Source organism: Talpa occidentalis, unplaced genomic scaffold (genome assembly GCF_014898055.3).
Source record: "Talpa occidentalis isolate TD23 unplaced genomic scaffold, MPIMG_talOcc4v2.1, whole genome shotgun sequence".
NCBI lineage: Eukaryota > Metazoa > Chordata > Mammalia > Eulipotyphla > Talpidae > Talpa > Talpa occidentalis.
The window spans coordinates 80459106-80476596 of record NW_026555331.1 but is presented as its reverse complement, the minus strand read 5'-3'; the positions used below and the strand labels follow the sequence as shown (position 1 = coordinate 80476596).

Sequence of the window (17491 nt, the reverse complement as noted above, 5' to 3'; positions counted from 1 at the left end):
ATGTTTTGTTATTTTTCTTTAAGGCTAACAAGAGTTGCCATTACAACATTAAACCATACAACTATCAGACATTGAAGATGGAAGATACAGTTAATTGAAAATTTGAATATGAAATAGTACAAATCTAGTTATATTAAATTGAAATACTGAACTCAAGGATTGCAGGGTCTTGTTTTTTGTAAGTCTTTTGTCTCCACCTTTATACTAGTGACTACCTAATGCCACTTGGTTATTAATTAACAAAAATACTTATCATGCTACCCTCAGGGTTCTGTGAATTTTATATATGTTAATTCAAGGAATTCTTACAAGGTAGCTTCTATTATTATCTCAACCTCACAGAGTAGGAAATGAGTTTACATGGTTTGTCCAAGGATCCACAATGTCAGACCACTCCTCTTACTACTATACAATATTGACTCTAATTTTGGAGTGACCAAAACTGTTAAATAAATGATTAAATATGTGAATTTCTACTTAATTAACAATCTTCTCATTTATAGAAAGTTATTTTGAATCCCTTTTCAAATAAGTAGAAAATAAATATTAAGAAACACTCTGACAGGAAGGTCCCATGTTCTTAGTCTGGCATTTAAACACATAACAAATTCTCAAAACTGCTAACAACACAAACAAGCAAAAGTCAAACTCTGTATTTGTTTTTGTTTTTAATCCTATTTTTAGAGTCCTTTCTTCCATTTCCAAACTTTACTCTGAAAAACTGCAAACATATAGAAAAGTTGAAAAGGTGGTATAGTATCTATTTCATCTAGATATATTTATTGCTATAGATGTATCTATATATTTATTTACCTAGAGCAACATAGCATTTAGCAATATATCCTTTATTTCTCTTTCTACATGTACATACACACAGACACAGGGTGGGTTGGTGTTTTTTGTCGTGTGTGTGTTTTGTTTGATTGGCTTTGTCGTTTCAAACTAAGTTGTAGACAACCTGATATTTCACTTCTAAATACTTACTCATGAATCTGTTAAGAATAACGAATTAATTTCCAGTTTTATTGAAAATACTGTTTATTTCTACTGTTATAAGTGAGTCTAAATCAAGAGATGCCCACATTTAATAATTCTTAACTGATTCAGGAAGTTATAATATGTATAGAATGACCCTTCTCTGCAATTGCTAGAGAAAATATCTGTGAGTCTTTAGGAAATCCTCCTGTCATAGTTAAGTGCTATCATCATCCTCAAATAAAAAAGATGCACAAATCACAGCGTTGCTATTTGCTGAATTCAAGTGCAGCTCAAGGCTCTTATGTGATCTGGCATCATTTTTACAATTATATCTGTTACCAGATGGTGCTTGTCCCCAGCGCTTCAGCTTTTGTGTATGAAGAACTCTCACCACTCTCTCCACTTTAATATTTACCAAGTAATTCTTAAAATTCCCATAAACAATTAACATTTTTAAACATTAAATAATCACTATCTCTCAATGTTTACTTATTGCTTACATAACGTACTGCTTAAATAACATTTGAGTTTGCCAAATTAAAGCATCTCAACATTTAAAAATTCATTACATTTAAAAATTCCTTAAAACACTTATAGGTATTTAGTTTAAAATATTTCTGATGGAAAGTCTTTTAAAATTGAGGCAACTATAAAATTAGACAAAACAGAAATATAAAATAAAATCAGTGGGTGCAGATTATGGAGCCATACTGTCTGTTTTCAAATTATGACCTTTCCCACTTCATAGCTGTTTGACTTTAGGGGAACTATCTTGTTTTCTGCCATCTATAAAAAGTTATAATAGCGGCACAGGGGAGCGTTCCCTAGAAGCCCCATCTTTGAGAAAGGGAGGTTCACATCAGGACCTCACCAAAACTGTGTGGAACTGAGAAAGGGCTGTCCCTGCAGTCAGAGGTGAGCTGCAAGCCCACAGGAGCAGGACCCCCGCAACTGCCCCGAAACAGAGCCCAGAGGGGGATCCAGTCACCACTGGTACATACCACGCACGCAGGGGAGCATCCCCCATACGCACCATCTTTAAGACAGGGAGGTTCACATCCGGACCTCACTAAAGCTGTCAGAGCTTCCGACATCCCAGAAGGAGCTCACCACAGAGATGCCAACCAGTACCAATGACACAGTGTCCCAACGCATAGGACAAATCAGAAATCAGGCAGCAGGAAGAAGGAAAACTACAAGCAACAAAACAAGCCCTCAGGGAAAGGACATACCACAAAAAGAAAATCAACCACCAAAATGCAACAACAATGACTTGGAAAAACTTCTGAACCTCCCAATAGAGAATTTAAAATTGCCATGATTAAAAAACTGAAAGAAGTAAAAAATGATAGGAAAAATAATCAATGATCAGGAGAATGAAATTGAGTCCTTAAAGAAGGAAATGAAAGAAATGCAGGAGATCAAATGATGAATGGAGGAGCTGAAGAACTCTGTGAAAAGCAATGAAAGCAGAACAGATGGAATAGAAGAGTGAATAAGCACTCTCAAAGATACAGAAATAAAAAGAACCAAAACAGAAAAGGAAAGAGAAATAGGATGGAAAAAGAATGAAGAAAGACTTCAGGAACCATCTGACTCCATGAGGAAAGGAAATATAAGAGTTTTAGGGATCCAAGGAGAGGAGAGAGACATAGGAACAGAGAAAATACTCAAGGAAATAATTGAAGAGAACTTCCCAAGCATGAAGAAGGAGCTGAAAATAGACATAAAAGAAACAAGAACACCAAACTTCCTTGATGAAAGGAAAAATACAAGACACATAATAGTAAAGCTCCAAAAATCCAAGACCAGGAAAAAAATAATGAAGCTGACAAGAGGGAAGAAACAAATAACATACAAAGGAAAACCAATCAGGCTGACATCAGACTTCTCCAAAGAAACACTACAGGCAAGGAGAGAGTAGAGGGACATGGTCAACAAACTCCAAGACAACAAATGCCAACCAAGAATACTCTATCCCGCAAAGCTTTCTTTCTTCTATGAAGAAAGAAAAAGGACCTTCCCAGACAAACAGAAACTCCAGAATTTCATTACAGCTAAACCCCCACTCCAAAAAAATACTACAAGGAGTACTAAAACTGGATCCAACAGTGATGAATAAGAACAAAACAAGACAAAAAATAAAACCAGAGAAAAGACAAACAAAATGGCAAATATAGACACTAACTTATCAATATTAACTGTAAATGTAAATGGACTAAATTCCTCAATAAAAAACACAGAGGCACAGGCTGGATTAAGAAACAAAACCCAAATTTTGTTATCTCTAGGAAACACATCTGACTAAAAAAAAGATAAAAATAGACTGAAAGTAAACGGATGGAAAACAATCCTAAAAAAAAAAAGAAAGCAGGAACAGCTATACTTATATCAGATAAAACAGATTTCAAACTCAAAAAGGTAAAAAGAGACCCAGATGGTCACTACATTATGATCAAGCCATGAAGAAGACATAACACTCATTAACATATACTCTCCAAATGAAGGTACACCAAAATACATCATATCACTATTATCATCTCTGAAAAACAGACATCACAGAAAATACACATGTAGTAGGAGACTTCAACACACCACTATCAACACTGGATAGATCAATGAGACAAAAAATAAGTAAGGACACTAAAGCTCTAAACAAGGATCTAAACCTCTTGGGCTTAACAAACATCTACAGAACACTACACCAATAAAATCTGAGTATATGTTTTTCTCAAGTGCACACGAATCATTCCCCAGGATCAATCATACTGGGGATGCAAGACAAACATCAACAGATACACTAAGACTGAAATCATACCAATCATCTCTGAACATGAAGGGATCAAACGGCAAGCAAACCATAAAAAGAAATCAAGGAACCCTCCTACCTCCTGGAGATTGAAACCCATACTACTGGAAAACCACTGGACTAATGAGGAGGATATCAAAGAAGAAATTAAAAAATATCTTTGAGTTGAATGGCAGGAGGACACCAAATTCCTAAATATATGAGATGCAACAAAAGCAGTAATAAGAGGAAAATATGTAGCAATAGAGTCTCACATCAAGAAACAAGAAAGAACTCAAATAACTAGAAAAAGAACAACAAAAAAAACCCTAAAACCAGTAGAAGAAATGAAATAATAAAAATCAAAGCAGAAATAAATGAAATAGAAACTAAAAAAAAAATAATCCAAAAGATCAATGAAACCAAAAGTTGGTTCTTCAAAAAAATAAATAAAATAGACAAACCCCTAAAATAGACAAAGCCAGGCTCACAAAGGAAAAAATGGGAAAGCACAAATAAATAGGATCACAAATGAAAGAGGAGAAATCACAACAGACACATCAGAGATCAAAATAATAATCAGAAACTACTATGAACAATTATATGCAAACAAGTTCATCTCTCTAGAAGAGATGGACAAATTCCTACAACTTTACAATCATCCAAAGCTAGATAAAGAAGAAATAGAAACCCTAACCAGCCCAATTACAAACAGTGAAATTGAAATGGTAATCAAAACCCTCCCCAAAAACAAAAGCCCAGGACAGATGGATTTACAAATAAATTCTACCAAACATTCAAAAACGAACTAGTGCCTATCCTTCACAAACTCTTTTGAAAACCTAAATAAGGGACCAGGAAAAAGACTAATTATAATAAAGTAAAAATCAAAATCAACAAGCTAATATAAACCAAAGACACACTACAGGGAGGGGTGGGGAGGAGTTAGAGTCAAAATAAGGGGGATGGCAATTGTATGGGGAATATAGGCAAGATTAAAATGCATACACTGTGCAAAAATGAAAAATGACATAAAATATATAAAATTAAAAAAAAATTGAGAAGGAATGGATAATACCAAACACATTCTATGAAGCCAACATTACACTAATACCAAAACCAAACAAGAACAACACAAAAAACAAAAAAAACCACCAACAACAAAAAACTACAGGCCAATCTCTCTAATGAACACTGAAGCAAAAACCCTCAATAAAATTTTAGCTAGCAGAATCCAACAATGTATCCATAAGATTATTCACCACAACCAAGTAGGATTTATTTCAGGGACACAAGGATGGGTCGACATCCAAAAATCAATCAATGCAATCCAACACATCAACAAAAAGGAATATAAAAACCATATGATAATATCAATAGATGCTGACAAAGCTTTCGACAAAGTACAACACCCATTTATGATAAAGGTCCTTAAAATTCTTGGGATACAAGGAACATACCTCAATATCATAAAGGCCATATATGACAAGTGCATAGCCAATATTCTCAATGGTGAAAAGTTGAAAGCACTACCATTAAGATCTGGAACAAGACAAGGATGTCCACTCTCACCACTGCTTTTCAATATAATACTGGAAGTCCTAGCCAGAGCAATAAGACAAGAGAAATGCATATAAGAAATCCAAATAGGGAAGGAAGAATTAAAACAATCACTATTCCCAGATGATATGATGATATACATAGAGAACCCAAAAAAGTCCACAGAAAAACCAATCAAATTAATCAACCAGTTTTGTAAAGAAGCAGGATACAAAATCAACAGGCAGAAATCAGTAGCCTTCCTATAAACAATCAATCTGAAGAACAAGAAATCAAGAAAGCCATCCCTTTTCTTATTGAAACAAAAAAAAAAATCAAATACTTGGAATCAAATGTAACAAAAGAGGTAAAAGACCTATACAAAGAAAACTAAAAAACAATGTTAGGGCCTCCCCTGGTGGCACAGGTGGTTAAGTGCTGCGCTGTAAAGTTGTCCACAGCCTCTGCAGCACCGGCAAGGGTCCCATATGGCGAGGCAGACCTCTCCTGTCTCACCTGCTGCTCCCCTCAGCAGTGTATTTCGTCAGTCTGCCTGTTCTGTTCCCTGCTCTGTCTCTGGTGGATCCTCTCGCCCTCCCACACATCTGGTCTGCATACCGATTCTTGTATGAATAAATAAATAAATCTTTAAAAAAATTAAAACAATGTTAAAGAAATAAAAGACAAAAAGAAATGGAAAGACATCCACTGTTCATGGATTGGAAGAATTAACATTATCAAATGGTCATCCTACCAAAAGCAATTTACAGATTTGATGCTATTCCAATAAAAATTTCAATGACATTCTTTGAAGAAATAGAACAAATATTGATGAAATTCATATGAAGCCACCAAAAACCCTGAATAGCCAAAGCTCTCCTAAAAAAAAAAAAAAAAAAAAAAAAAGAAGAGAATGGAATTATCACACTCCTAGACTTCAAACTATACTACAAAGCCATAATAATCATAACTGCATGGTATTGGAACAAAAACAGACACACAGACCAATGGAATCAAATAGAAAATCTAGAAATAAACCCACAAATTTATGGTCAGCTAATCTTTGACAAAGGAGCAAAGAATATGCAATGAAACAAAGAAAGTTTGTTCAATAAATGGTGCTGGGAAAACTGGGTCGCTACATGCAAAAGAATGAAGCTTGACTACTACCTCACACCATGCACAAAAAACAACTCAAAACGGATTAAAGAACTAGACATAAGACCTGAAACCATAAAATCTATAGAAGGAAATATAGGTAAAACATTACATGACATACACCTCAGCAACATCTTTAAAGACACATCACCCAAAGCAGTGATAATGAAGGCAAAGATAAATAGGTAGAACTACATCAAATTAAAGAGCTGCTGTACAGGAAAAGAGACAGTAACCAAATAAAGAGACACCCCAACAACTGGGAGAACATTTTTAAACACAACACTGATGATAAAGGACTGATCACAAAAATCTACAAAGAGCTGATGAGACTTAACAAATACAAAGTAAATAATCCAGTCCAAAAAATGGGCAGAAGAAGTAAAAAGAAACTTCAGGGAAGAAATGCATATGGCCAATAGGCATATGAAAAAATGTTCAACATCACTTGTAACCAGGGAAATGCAAATCAAAACTACAATGAGATACCATCTTATGCCAGTGAGAATGGCACATATTAAAAAACCTAACAGGGGCCTCCCAGGTGGTGCAGTGGTTGAGCGCCACGCTGCGAAGCTGTCCACAGCTTCTGCAGGGCCGGTTCTATTCCCCCCAGCCAGGCAAATAGATCAAGTATGCTTCTGAATTCAACATGTCATGTTATGTTCGTTTGGTTGAAGTATTTGAAGAAAATCCATACTCAGATATGAAGTTGGAAAAAAGAAGAATGTTTTAATAAAATTTTCTAAAATCATGGATATTCTTCTTGATACTGTCTCACTCCCACTGCTCCCCTCAGCACTGTCTTCGGTCCATCTGCCTGTTCTGCTCCCCACTCTGGCTCCGGTGAATTCTCTCACCCTCGCATGCTTCTGACCTGTACCCCAGTTCTTGTATAAATAAATTAAAAAAAAAAATACTAACACAGCAAATGTTGGCGAGGATGTGGGAAAAAAAGGAACTCTCCTGCACAGCTGGTGAGAGTGCAAACTGGTCCAATCACTATAGAGAGCTGCGTGGAGGTTCCTAAATCTGCTAAAGATGGAGCTTCCATATGATCCAGAAATTCCACTCCTAAGTATTTACCCAAAGGACATAGAAACATTATTTCAAAAGGGCACCTGCACCCCTATGTTTACTGCAGAAATATTTATAATAGGTAGGCTATGGAAACAACACAAATGCCCAAAAATAGATGACTGGATCAAAAAGATGTGGTATATATACAAAACGGAATATTACTCAGCAATCAAAAAGATAAACTCATGCAATCTGCAGCAACATGGATGGAGCGAGAAGGGATCATCCTTAGTAAAATAAGCGAGAACAACAACAACAACAAAAAAAACCACACCTGATGGTCTCACTCATATCAGGAATTTAGACCTAAATAAGGGATCAGGAACAAGACTAATTATAATAAAGTAAAAATCAAAATCAACAAGCAACTGTAAACCAGAGACACACTACTGGGAGGGGGGAGGGGGGAAAGGGAGTAGGATCAAAACAAGGGTGGTGGGAATTGTACGGGGACTATAACCAAGATGAAAATGCATACATTGTACATAAATGAAAAATGATGTAAAAAATATACAAAATTTAAAAAAACAAAAATAAAAAGTTATAATAAGATTTCTCTTATTGTACTACTGTGATTTAAGTAAATAAAGGATTACCAGAGTTTTGATAATTCCAGATATATGGTAAGTGCTTGAAATATGTTGTTAGTTTTAGCCATGATATCATAGTCATTAAAGAAGCAGTTCTCAAACTTTGTGGTTTCAAAATACTCTTATTGCAAATTCTAAAATGATTTGATTAAATCATTTACATGTACTAATATGTATCCATATAAGAAAAAAAAATTCAAAATTTAATACTAATACATTTATTTAAAATTAACAATGTGTTATCTGCTAAAATATTATAATAGGATACACCTACATTTTCCCTCTCAAAATAATGAAGAATAGTACTATTACACTTTTGCACATTCTTTTTATTGTCTGACTTCACAATGGCAAATAGATCCTCAAGTATGCTTCTGAATTCAACATGTCATGTTATGTTCTTTTGATTTAAGTATTTGAAGAAAATCCATATTCAGATATGAAGTTGGAAATAAGAAGTGTTTTAATAAAATTTTCTAAAAACATGGATATTCTTCTTGATACTACACTAAAACTTGGCAAGTGGTAATTTATTAGTTTTATTGCAATGTGCTATCTGAAGCCAAACCAATGAACATTGTTATGCTGTTAAATTAAATGGCCATTTTCATACTTTGGTCTTTTGTTCTTACATGTTTTCTATCACTGAACACTTGAAAAACATTGAGTCACTGAGACCAGCAGTTCTTTTGAATGTTAATATTTATTAATCAAAATAAAAATGTATTTGTTAATAGCACCACCATTTTTTATCAGAAAAGACTGGCTATCCATATTGGGAAGCTCTCAAGCTCAGAATGGCTATCACAAATTTTCTGAAATTCTAATTTTCCTTTGAAAGCTCAAGGGAACTGCTGAATTTTACCATTGACAAATATTATCAGTTGTTTTCCTTTGTAGTGACAAGATCACTTAGTTTGCCTTCAAATATGTATTTGCCAAATACCCATGTGTCAAAAACAGTTTGTCAGTTACTTTGAAGTCCAAACAGTTTTCCATGAAAATAAGGTTGTTCAGTTCTCAAACCAAATGGAAAATTATTTTTTTTTTCTTAAGGAAAGCATCATATTTTAGAATGCATCAGGAATGTTCTTTGTAATACAAAAAAAAAAATAACAAAAATGCTAAAAAGGCAGGTACTATTTTGCTTCTGGACAAAATTAACGGTCAGGGACAGGATTTACCCTTCCCCTAAACAATCAATAAAACCAAACAAAATATATGAATCAAAGGTTTCCAAAATCACTGGACAGCAGTCAACTAATAGCATTGATCCCTGAGAGACAGGAAATAAGGCCAGCCACATAAGTGCCCTAATTCACTACATATCATAGTATTTGTGAAGACAGGAAGCTGAGGCAGTGTTGAGGAGAATGAAAAGTCTAGTAAACTCAGTGTTCACAGGAAAGAAGACTAAACTACAAAAAAAACAGAAATCTTCAAATGATTCCCCCCAAGTGTTTATTAGGGTTCCTGTCGGCAATTTATTTAGTTTTGTTTATTTTAGTCATTTCTTCATATTGTTATACTATTATTATTCTTAGTTTATACTCTATTAGTTTATACTCGTTTTAGATATGTCATGGAATCTCCATAGAATAGTGATAATTTTATCCAATTCAAAAATAGAAAGATTCTCAGGTTTAATGCCAATGCTGGGTCTAACTTAAGAACCTTAAGAACTAAGTCACACTTTGCATAATTCAGACTAATCAATTTATAGCATCATGACATAAGTCAAATCCTTTCATATAATTTCCAGAAATTGCATTTTATTTGCTTTTTAAGTGGTTGGTACTTCCTAAGTTATCAACTTTGTATGCCTATATGTTTTTTATTATGATTAAAAACTTACATTCTCATTTTCTATAATTTAAAATCAATAGGATGTTCATGCAACTATTTTATCTCTAAAAAATGAACACTAAGTAATTCTTCCCTTTGGAACATTTGGATAAATTATCATCCTGAAATATGATATTTTTATTTAATGTGTATGGAGATCACAGTTTATAAACTAATAGCAATCTTTCTACCCAATTGTAAAATGCTGAGATTATTTGGTAAATAGGCAACTGCTACAACATCCTGACTCAGACAGTTCTTGGTAGATTCCTACCTTTATGTAGACTATTTGACTTACTTAAAATTAGTCCTCTTCACTCTTACAGATTCTGACTATACACAGATACATATATACATATGACATACAAATAAAATCTCAATATGAAGGAAAAGCAAGCTCAAATTTTTTATATTTGCTTTTTGTTTTAAGCACATGTTGTCATCTCGCTTATTAATGAGAATATATATATATATAATTTTATACCCATATGCATGTATTTAAACATTGAATCCAATATATATGTATATGTAGAATAGATACACATATGTACTCTCTTCTATCTATTAAAATCTGTGAAAACTAGCCATCTGCTATCAAGGCTACCCTTTTTTTGGCATTAAAACATTAACCGTTTTAAATTTCTCTGAGCTTCATTTTGAAATAGTCTTTTATAGACTGGAATTATTTCAATTACTTACAACTTCAAGTTTTACCATTTTCATTTCTTATTCAGTGACAGCCTTCCTCATCTGAATTTTTATCTAGTTAGTAATAGTCTTAATGTTTTTAAAAAGCTTTCCTACTTTTTGGCAACAACAGAAACTTTTATTCTTATTCTAAATTACCTCTTTCCTAGAACAGAATTAAATCTCTAAGAAACTCTGGTTCCATTTTTTGTGTATAAATCTAGGCACAAGGGGGCTCCCATGAGCACTGGCAGTGTGAAGATGTACCTGCTTCTAATATTTCCACTTTTAAAGTGATATAAAAATCAAATTGTAGCTTTGTTCAGAACTGTACAGACACCAGAAGTCCACGGGTGTCTTCTCTATGTGTGCATGTTTTTTTTTAAAGAAACTATAGTGTCTATCAACCTTATTTCCACTTTCTAAGTATCAGGGAAGAACAGCTTAAAACCACTACAGTGGTTGTTCCTACTCATTTAATAGCCGGAGCAGACCAGTCCTCAAGTAGACTCTCCAGTCATGAGGGAAATACGGAATAAGCAGAGGGTCCATGACTGTCTACAGTAAAGACCAAGTTGAGTAGCAGTAAAACCTAAAGCTATTGTCCAAAAATCCAGTTAATTCTATTCTTTTTTTTATTTTTTTTTCAGTTTTCCATTTTATTTTTTTATTTAAATTTTATTTTTATATTCCCCATACAATTACACTGCAAGAACCCATTAAAGGTTGTCAATTATGACCCTATAGTTTAGAGACTAATATGATTTAAACTTATCTGATATGTATTTATACTTAGCATTCCCTTTATACCCAATATCTTCATGTGTTTTACAAACATTACTTCTTTCAATATAAAGACAAATAATTCCAGCTTTACCTCCTTATACCAATATCGGGTAATGCCCTGAAAATATACATTCTTAAAGCAGTAACTCACCATCATACATTCTAACAATAAGCACAGTTCTGGTCTATTCACGACACAGCAATAATGGCGATCCTTACAAAATATTAAGAGATTCTATCACCTATTTGTTCCAAACCCTCCCCCCCAAAAAAAATAAATAAAACCTAAAGCTGAAGCAGCCAGTCAACTTGAAATTCCTCCTTAGTCACAGTTCTTCAGTAGTGGCCTGATCTCCCTTTTTAATGCTTTAGGAGATCAGCTGTTCACTGAAGATAGTGCCTCACATGCTCAAAATTTCTCAGAGCCACATTCACCTTAGATCACTGAGAGAGCTCCTGGCTGTTGCAGGGGATAGCATGGTCTAGGCAGTGCAGAAGATTGTTAACAGAGCAGTGGTGGGCAACTTAGCACGAGATGCCCTGGGATCAATAGTTACTGGAAATCTTGGCTCCTGGAAAGCTGCCTGGATCTGCTCGTGAAGGTTCAAAGGAAGCACAGCAATAGGTTAGCTCCAGTGACAGCAGCTTGCTGGACACATTCCTGGACAGTATGACAATGATGCCAATTGTATTTTCAGTGCAACAAGGCTGCCAGTTGCCAGCAGATACTTCTCCCAGCTTCTCTTTATCATATAGATGTCATCATTTATTCTTTTGTAGATGTACTGTTCCATTGGAAGTCAAGGTGGGTGCTACCTTAGTGGGTTTCTGCTGCAAGGAATTTGAGGATATCATCCTCCTTCATTTATAAAAGCTCCAGACATTGTAAAACTTTCCCTTTAAGTTATTACAAGAACTCAGAACTATGCCATATGAACCCCCTATGGGTAGTGCCTTATACAAAATATGGCTGCTGAATCCATTGGAGGAGGATGCCTTCAATAGCCATCGAAGTTTTGTCATATTTTGCACATATTTTTATCAATCTTATAAAGAATTTATTCCTTATATTTTATTTAATAAAGGCTACATTTTTAGCAATCAAAGTATAAGGAGATAGAAGACTGAATGGGGGAAAAGAAATTATTTGGTAAGCAAAGCAATGACATTCATACAACATCTAGTTTTAACTGAGTCAATGTTTTATTAAATCTATTTCATTGAGGTATCATTTATATATAATAAAATGCTTAACATTTAAAATGCACAGCTCAATAAGTTTTGACAAATCTGAAGGCCCATAATATTACAACCATAATCTAGAATTTGCCAAATATTATAAAAGTAACTGTCGCATATAAAAGTAACTGTCATTTATACTACTTCAACTCTATTGCCATGCATCTTCTGAATTCTGTATTCTCAAGATTATTAGGATTGTCTGTCTTTTAATCATTTAGACAGAACTGGTTCATTTTCTTCACATACTCTATAATAGGATTCTGAAATACCGAGTGATTTGTGCTATTGATTTATTGTTTAAATATAGTTCCAATCTGTAGCTAAATTTTTGAGCTATCAGGTTTATGTAGCCATAATTCAAAACACAGCATATACTCCTGTCATTTTTGTGTTATGCCACCTACAAAGGGTTAAAATAATTATTTATAAAAATTGACATTTTTGTGCACAATTTTTCTTTAAAAGATTTTTTCCACATAAAACTGCCATTTACTCTTGAGATAGCTTTAACATTTGGAGTTCAAATTATGCATTATTGCCACCCATTTGAATCTATATTTCACATGCTAGGTTCACTGGTATGTATTATATTAAAAACTATATGGATATGCTGAAAACTAGCCCTCAAGAAGAGTTCTTTCTCAGTAATTTTTTAAATTGTTTCATTAACCAAATACATGATAGTACATAAATCAACTAGCAACCTGGACCTAGCCCTACTCTTTGGTTTTTGTTTTACAAATGGCACAGATAATTTGAGAAGTTTGACCTTCTCATACTAACTTTAATGCCCTCCTAGAAACAAACACTATTTTTCAAAGTCTTAGACTCTAACTTATCATATCCTTTGCTGGTACTGAAATTTCTTGAGGGCTAAGTTCCAGCTATGTTTATCTTATTATATAATACCATAGCAGCAGGTCAGGCACATATAATCACTTAATATTTTTTTTAAATAATTTAACTGAAGTATCTCAGTTAATCTTTGATACCATCTTAAAAGACAAACTGATTTTAATCCATTTCATTGATTAGAAAAGTAGGAGCAGAAAGGTAATCAAATCAAAATCTGAGGGATTATAAATGATAGATTGCATCCTCAAGTTTTCTAAAGTATGATGGATAACACTAATTAGAGGCAACTTTTTTTTTTTACTTTTTAGTGCTTAAAATGAATTTGTTTAACATCACCAACAGAATATTATCTTAAATGAGGAAGACATGAGAGCAAAAGAGAGCAGGAAGAAAACATAGAAAGAGGATACAAATTTTAAATTTGCAGATTTGCATTACACAAGTATAAATTCACATTCAAGTTAAAATATAAAAGTACTGAATAAAACTAATCAGTTTAGCATTGAATAGATCATTTGATATGATCAAATTTGCTGTACTAATAGTGATATGTTTTCAAACTGAGCATTGCGTGTAAATTCTTCAGTTTATGGCCGCACACTTAACAAATGTGTTAACATGGTAGATCTCATGTTAAGTGTTTTTACTGCAGTAATACATATTTGTTGAAAACAAGAAAAAGAGAAGAAATAGCTGGACCACTGAGATGTAGAATGGTTCAGTCTAGCTCAGATCTGTTTCTAAGGACTACTATTGGAAGGATTTTTTGGTCAATATTGTTTTGCTTTTGTTTCTGCATAGGTTCAATGTGCAGGTGGGATTTGAACTGAGTCAGCCAAGGAAATTTGATTTCAAACAAAAATGACTATGTAGCACTTATATAGCCAGACAGACCAAGGGTTCTTTAGTGGTGGGCAACAATGTCTGAAGACTGGGATTCTACACTTCTATCATGAAATCAAAGATGTAAACAATATTAACATGAGAATTTTTTTTTTTAAATCTTCAGAGGGATTTTTTTTTCAAAATACCAGGCAATCAATAGTATATTTAGGAGTAATCTTTCCCTTGATTTTTTTAAAGATTTATTTATTTATACAAGAACTGGGGTACAGGCCAGAGGCACAGGAGGGTGAGAGAATTTACCAGAGACAGAGTGGGGAGCAGAACAGGCAGACTGACAGAGAACACTGCTGAGAGGAGACAGGAGAGGTCTGCTGTGCCATGTGGGTATCTCCCTGGCCAGCCAGGAATCGAACCTGCGCTGCAGAGGCTGCGTACAGATTCACAGTGCTGAGCTCAACCCGCTACACACTGGGGAGGCTGTCCCTTGATTTTTTTTTTTTGGTAGCATCAGAACTATTTGTAATCTAGTTACAGATGCAGAATAAAAAGATAGGATATGTGAATCTAAAATTACCCCAAAATTAAAGTTTTTCAAAAGATGTAAGGAATTGTTAACAACATATTGAGATCTAAAGAAATGTTATAAAAATTTATGCATCCCAATATGTTGAAAAATACAGGTCTCAAACTGAATAAAAACTAAAAATGAAAAATAATATTACCTTTAAATGATGGAATTTTCAATGATTTGTATGTGTGTATGTGCATACACAGGTGGATATTTCTGTGTTTTCCAAAATTTCTAACTTAAACATGTTTTTGTAATTGGGAAAAGTTATATTAAAACAATCGGAAAAAAATTTAATAAGTGCTGTGGCAATGAATTTACATGCCTGAGAGGAATAAATGAATTAGACAAGGTCTTACATCAGTTTTCACTATCCTTCTATAATTCTATAATAAACCAACGGATATGTTATATTTTCAGACAAATCAGAGCTCGCAAACGCTGCCAGATTTCCAGAAGTAAATTATATTTACATTCAAGATAACATATAAATGACTTTAATGTCCAGAAAACTATTTCAGAGAAAACCTGTTATGAATCAAGTTGATAAAGCTTTTTTAGAAATATAACTTCCCATTCCTATTACCAATCACTTCATTCTCTGGTTAATTTGATCCACATAAACACTTTAACTACATAATTTAGTTCCCTAATGCCCTTTGGCAACACAAAGTCTCAGTCTAATTCCTTCTCAGTAATCAAGTACGATTTGGTTTCCACAAGTAACTGCAGTATTTTTCCCGCTCTTATCCCCATTAAAAGCACACTCATTAAATAAATCACGGTGGTGAAGCACTGTGCTAAAATGTCAATGGGCAGAAGAGAGATTATGAAATCATTAATCAGTGATGAAATAGCTGCTTAACTTTCTTCACACAATTGAAATATATGGTTTAAAAGTACATTTAATATGTGAAAAAACGTTAAAGATGCAAGATCAATTAAGATGATCATAATCAACAGTGTAATTGATGATACTATTGTAATTATTAGTGGAAGAGAATATACTTAGATTAAAGTATTATAGCACAATTTATGATTAAAATAAATAACATGTTTTTTTAGTTTCGTCTCAAAAAGGATTTTACGGAAGACAGTAAATGTCTTAACTCACTACATTTTAACAAATAAATGGTTGTTTCCAGGCTACACAAGGTCTCTGGGGAGCTTATGAATAAAAGTCATGTAAGACATTAAAATAACACACTACCAACTTCTTTTCCTTATTTTTATTAAGTTAAAACAAATGGTTTGTATCTTAGCTCGTTTCATTAGATTTCCTCAGAAAGGAAGTGACTTAAATTATCAATTGCAAAGTTTAATCTCAACTCCTAACTAAAATGATTTTTTAACTTCTGTTTATTAGGTCACTCTGGTTACCAGCTAGTTACTCCTTCAACTTTCTTTGAGTATTATGTATGATTCATTAGCAATAGAGGGATATCTCACCTCACTTTGTATTGATATTTTTTGAAAACTGGTCAAAACTATTATCCATCTTTTTTATTATTTCATTCAGAAAAATTATGTAATTCAAACTATGCACTTAAAGTCATCATAAATGGGGGCCTCCCCAGTGGCGCAGTGGTTGAGCGCTGGGTTGCGAAGCTGCCCGCAGCCTCTGCAGTGCCGGTTCGATCCCCGGTTGCTCCCCGGCCACCAGAGGAGGGTCCCACATGGCACGCAGACCTCTCCTGCCACCCGCTGCTCCCCTCAGCAGTGCACTTCGGTCCCTCTGCCTGCTCTGCTCCCCACTCTGGCTCTGGTGAATTCTCTCACCCTCCCGCGCTTCTGACTGTATCTAGTGCTTGTATAAATAAACAAATCTTTAAAAAATAATATAAAGTCATCATAAATGAATTATGTGGAAAAATAATATACTTAGGAATAAATGCTATGATATTGTCATTAAAATAATATATATTTACTGAATGGCTATATAGCTATATAGCTAAGCATATGTCTAAATGATTAATGAAAAGGCATCTCAACTAAAAATGAATAAAATACCGGATGGTCTCACTCATAGCAGGAATCTAGAAAACTTAAATAATGGACCAGGAAAATGAAAAACTATAAGAAAGTGAAAATCAAAATCAACAAAAAACTATGAACCAGAGACACTTTTAGGGGGCGGGGGCGGGAGGGGAGGGATTGGGGTCAGAATGGGGGGCGGCAATTGTATGGGGAATATAACAATAAAATTTATAAAAAAAAAAAAAAAATGAATGGGTTAGTACGAGTTGGCAGACGGGTTGGTAGCTAAATATTTAGAGTCGGGAGTGGGAAGGAGTGTTCCAGGCAGAGAAAACAAAAGGGGGAGACCTTGCATCCATGTAAATACATCCTGAACTCTTCCATTAGGACTGAAAAATCTCTGAATTATGGAAACTGAAAGGTCTTGAGGTTGCAGTGAGGTTTGAAGTTGATTGGGATGGGGCCAAAGGGAAATTTCCAGGGTAAAGAAACATCCTATGTTATCATGATTATATAAGCATACAAAATTTCCAAAATTTACTACCAAGATGT

At 34.0% G+C, this 17491-nt stretch overlaps 1 protein-coding gene across 2 annotated transcripts in view; it reads right to left on the bottom strand.

Moving 5' to 3' along the window:
• Nucleotides 1–17491, bottom strand: part of ZNF804B (zinc finger protein 804B) — an 800208-nt gene that overhangs the window by 406171 nt on the left and 376546 nt on the right. The gene's annotated exons all lie outside the window — the stretch shown is intronic.